A 5,301-nucleotide genomic window follows, 5' to 3' on the forward strand; every position below is an offset into this window, starting at 1 on the left:
TGTGTCAGTTCCTGTTTCAAGATGACAAATGCAAATTTTACATATACTTGTGGGGGTTTTTTAAGTTTGAATTTTTATTTTTTAACTTGATTGAAGTGTAGTTGATTTGCAATGTCATGTTAATTTCTGCTGTACAGCAGAGTGATTCAGTTATATATATACATATATATATATGCACACATATTCTTTTTCATATTCTTTTCCATTATGGCTTATCACGGGATATTGACTATAGTTCCCTGTGCTCTACAGTAGGACCTTGTTGTTTACTTGTGAGGTTTTAACCTATGACTTAGTTTATGAAAGGGAAATATAGTTGTAAATGTATAATATTTATATATAACATATATTTGTATATAAAATTATAATATTCATATTATAGGTATTATTTAAGCTGATAAGAATCCCTGATTATTAAATTATTATTTCTTGCTATGACACTTGGTCCAGGTTATCGTTAATGAAAAAGTGTCGCTTTCCGCCATCTTTCCGTGTCACTGTCATGGTGCCCATGAAGGTCCTGGCAGATACTCTCAAGAGCATCAATGATGCTGAAAAGAGAGGCAAACCCCAGGTTCTCATTAGGCCATCCTCCGAAGTCATCATGCAGTTTCTAACTGTGATGGTGAAGCATATGGTTACGTTGGCGAGTTTGAAATCTTTGATCACAGAGCTGGGAAAATTGTTGTGAACCTCACAGGCAGGCTAAACTGGTGTGGAGTGATCAACCCCAGATTTGATGTGCAATTCAAAGATCTGGAAAAATGGTAGAATAACCTGCTCCCTTCACGTCAGTTTGATTTCACTGTACTGCCAACCTCAGCTGGCATCATGGACCATGAAGCAATATGAAAACACACAGGAGGGAAAATCCTGGGATTCTTTTTCTAGGGATGTAATACATCGGTGCACATAAAATGCCTCAGTGGACACACACACACAGAGACACACACAAAGTATAATGTGTAAGCTCTTTAGAATTGGGAACTCTACCTTCCATGTTCTTTGAATCTCCTTAAGACCCAACCTCTTGCTCTCCATCTTTTTATATAAATCAGAACCTGTTCTATATCCCGGCAGTGTAAGTACTCACTCGAGGTCTGGTTATCTTTCTTTACTCTGGTCTTCTTATCACCTCCACCTGCTCAATATTCTAGTTGTTCTCTTCAAGTGTTGCCTCTTTGTCAATATCAACTGTTAATCCTCTTAATTCTTTCTGATTTTCCAGTGTAATCAGCTTTGCTCACTTTACCAGCTTTCTGTTATCACAGGCTTCCTGAAATCCCCCCACGCTCCAGTCTCCTTGCAGGGCAAGAAAAAATTGAACATAAACATTTGATAGCCATCATCTGAGCACACTTTGTATGTGTCAGGCAATAGGATAGGTTCTGGGGACAAGATACAGTCTCTGTCCTCAAAGAGTTAAAATCCAGGCAGATTAAGCAGCCTGGTAGACTCTTCCAGGAACTTCTGTCTCTCTGCTAGGAAGGGAAAGGGCTGTTGTGAATGAATAGTTTGGGTGCTACCCACCCTGCCATGTTTACCTATCAAGTGTGCCCCAGAGCATTGTATGGTGCTAAGGAAATATGCCATTCCCCAGTCTCACTTCACAGAGGACCAAGCAGACGGGCAGAGGTGGTGGCCATTTGATAGATAAATTCATTTCAAAATTTAAACACTCCAAGAACATTCCAACTTTCCTACCAAAAAGTCCCGTTCCTTTTTGACCACTGTGATGTGTGTCCATACTTACAGAAAGATTGCTTTGAACGTTATTTATTTATTTATTTATTTTTGCGGTACGCGGGCCTCTCACAGCTGTGGCCTCTCCCGTTGCGGAGCACAGGTTCCGGACGCGCAGGCTCAGCGGCCATGGCTCACGGGCCCAGCCGCTCCGCAGCATGTGGAATTTTCCCAGACCGGGGCACGAACCCGCGTCCCCTGCATCGACAGGTGGACTCTCAACCACTGCGCCGCCAGGGAAGCCCTTGAACTTTATTTAATCGGCAAATCAGTCCACAGAAGTTTACTGAGCGGGGTTGTGATGCGCCAGGTTCTGGGGACACAGCAGAGAACAAAGCCAGGACCCTGCCCTCAGGAGTTCGCAAGCCATCAGGGAGAGAAGAGATGGGGGACCTGTTACAGCGTCACTGAGCTCATTTCTCTTAGGCTTGGTCTGATTTAGTTCATGTCATGTAAGTCTATAGATTGCTGGTTTGGTTTGCTCAGTGGAAGCAAACCTGGAACTCGGAACTTCCAAGCCTGCAGGGTGTGACAAGTCCCCTTAAAGTGGTTCACTCCGCAGCGGTAACAATGGCTTCTCCTCTGCTCTGCTGTTGATTTTACTGGCTTTGTGTGTGGATTGCGTTTCAGTAGAGAGACAGTGGGAACCTTAACTGCCCTGAACTGAGTCACAGGGTCTCCTTTTGCCAAATTCTTCTACAGGATAGACCGTCTCCCGTTCGTTGTGTACTCCTGTGAAACTCATAGAGGTGGACATAATCCACAACGTGACTAAGTTTTTCTAGAGGGATTTTGATTTCTGGGAAAACCAATGGTAAACAGAAGCCTGGGGTACAGCCTTCAAAGCACTGAGAAGGCAGATATCTAAGCAGAGTGGGGTTTGAGCCGTGTCAGTCCACTCCTGGCCTCACCCTCGTACAGCCAACAATTCGCTCTTCCTTACTGAGGTCGTGACGTGTCCCTCTGTCCTCCTTCAGGACCCTACGCAAACGTGCGCTGGCAACAAGGACCTTCTTCAGATGGCACTATTAGTCTCTCTCGTTCTTTCTAACACTGTGACTTCCAGAGGGGATGAATACCATTCTGGCCAGGTGGTGTTCTGATGGATTGCGGGGCTCTATCTAGCTCTTTTAGCCACCGCTCTACAACGTGGGAAAGAAGGACACCCCTGTTACAGACTACCTGTGCCTGGTACTCTCTGATGCTTGAGGAGGGACAGTCTTCTAGGCTGATGAGGCTGCCCACTCGACACTGTGATGGTTAATTTTATGCGTCCACTTGGCTGGGCTGTAGTGCCCAGATATTTGGTCAAACGCTACTCTGGGTGTGTCTGTGAGGGTGTTTTTCATGAGAGTAACATTTAAATGGATGGACTTTGAGTAAAGCAGGTTGCCCTCCATAATGTGGGTGGGCCTCACCTAATCAGTTGAAAGCCTGAATAGAACAAAAGATTGACTTCCCCCAAGCAAGAGGAAATTCTGCCAGCAGACAGCCTTTGGACTTGAACTGCAACACCAACTCTTCCTTGGGTCTCCAGCGTGCGAGCCCACCCTTCAGATTTTGGCCTTGCCAGCCTCCATAATTGTGTGAGCCAATTCCATAAAGTACATCTCTCTTCTCTCTCTCACTCTCTTTTTTAATAAATTTATTTATTTTTTGTCTGTATTGGGTCTTCGTTGCTGCATGCAGGCTTTCTCTAGTTGCGGAGAGCGGGGGCTACTCTTCGTTGTGGTGCGCAGGTTTCTCGCTGTGGTGGCTTCTCTTGTTGCAGAGCATGGACTCTAGGCACGTGGGCTTCAGTAGTTGTGGCTCGTGGGCTCTAGAGCGCAGGCTCAGTAGTTGGGGCGCACGGGCTTAGTTGCTCCGCAGCATGTGGGATCTTCCCGGACCAGGGCTCGAACCCATGTACCCTGCATTGACAGGCAGATTCTTAACCACTGTGCCACCAGGGAAGCCCCTCTCACTCTCTCTCCTCTCTCACTCTCCCTCTTGTACGCACTGTCTATCTACACACACACACACGCAGTACATCCTAGTGGTTCTGTTCTCTGGAGAAGTCTGACTAATATACTTAGTCAACAGATGTCGGGGCTCCCAAGTGTCCTCACAGGGAGTCCTTTGGCCCCCAAACTTTGGGATGCTATTGCTCTAACCGAGTGATGGCACAGGTATCATGGCCCCTCCCTGAACTGAAGAGGCAGTCATGAAATTTGGAGGTTGCAAAAGAATATGGAGGAAGGATTGTTCTACATAGCAACCTGGCTGAGCCCATGTACTGTGCCTGTGCCGTGGCAATACCCCAGCTGACCCCTGGGCCCATTCAAAACATTACATGCAATCCAGCCGAACTTTGAGTGGCCTTTTATCTGCCGTGACATTACGTTATGCGGCCAACTAGTGGACATGTCCATGGATTGACTGACTGAGTGAGTTAGAAGAATTTGGACCGTTGGAACCCCTTCTTGTCCTGATCAAATTGAGCAATTAACACCAGGGACTTTAAAATGAAATGTGACCTGCTTGCTAAAGAAGGACGTGGTGGCAACAATAAACTATCTACGAGCTCTTCTACCCAAGCTCACAAGGAGGATATTTTCATGGAGGGAGAACATATGGCTAGCAAAGGTTAATAATCTCCTTGTACCCTGGCTTGACTTGTGTTGGGATTACATTTTTTTCCTTGCTTTCCCCATGGGGCTATCCTCCAGAAGAAGGTGACTCTTAACTGACATGTTTCCTGCAGTCGTCCCACTTTTCAAAGAGCTCTGCTTTCTTACAGTGTGTTCCACTGTGCCTCCTGCCCTTCCCCCCATTGTTTTTTAAATATTTATTTATTTAGGCTGTGTTGGATCTTCGTTGTGGCACGTGGGATCTCTAAGTTGCGGCATGCGGACTCTTAGTTGTGGCATACGTGCGGGATCTAGTTCCCCGACCAGGGATCGCACCCGGGCCCCCTGCATTGGGAGCGTGGAGTCTTACCCACTGAACCACCAGGGAAGCCCCTCGCCTCCCACTGTTATCAGAGTTGAGCTTTGTTTCCACTGGTGGCTCTTGTTCTGATAGCAAGTGTGTACAAGCCATGGGCCTATCTACTCAGTCAAGTCCAATCAGAAGAGCAGTGATTCCAATCCTGTTGGGGCCACATTAACTTAGTGAATTAAATACTTAGGGATAAGAGATGTACCTGGCTAGCTCAAGCTGACGAGAAGATTCTCTCTGAGTGATATATTTTAAAAACACCATCGATATCTAACTTTAAACATGCCCACTATAACTTTCACTTCTCATCCAAGAAAGAGAATCAAAATAATATTCTTGGGGAAAGGCTTGAGCACAGACTAAAATGTATTCTTCTTTCCCCTGTGCCATCTAAAGGGAAATAATCTCAAACAGCATTTGAAGTCCTTGCCTGTTAGCCCCATACTGAAGGTACACTCATCACTGGATCAAGAGCTGTCACCCTGTTTATCAAGAAGGCCTTCTGATTCCACAGATGACCTAAGATATAACATCCCCACAGGTTACCTGGCCCCAAATATCTCCCAGTTCAGCTGACCA

General features: G+C 45.9%; 1 pseudogene across 1 annotated transcript; it reads left to right on the forward strand.

The window, feature by feature from the left end:
- The first annotated feature begins 481 nt into the window (after nucleotides 1–481).
- Nucleotides 482–891, forward strand: LOC309818728 (small ribosomal subunit protein uS8-like; annotated as a pseudogene). Its single transcript has one exon. The product of its transcript is annotated as a small ribosomal subunit protein uS8-like (transcript).
- Nucleotides 892–5,301: the final 4,410 nt, after the last annotated feature.

This window comes from Grampus griseus (genome assembly GCF_964374135.1).
Source record: "Grampus griseus genome assembly, chromosome: 2".
Classification (NCBI taxonomy): domain Eukaryota; kingdom Metazoa; phylum Chordata; class Mammalia; order Artiodactyla; family Delphinidae; genus Grampus; species Grampus griseus.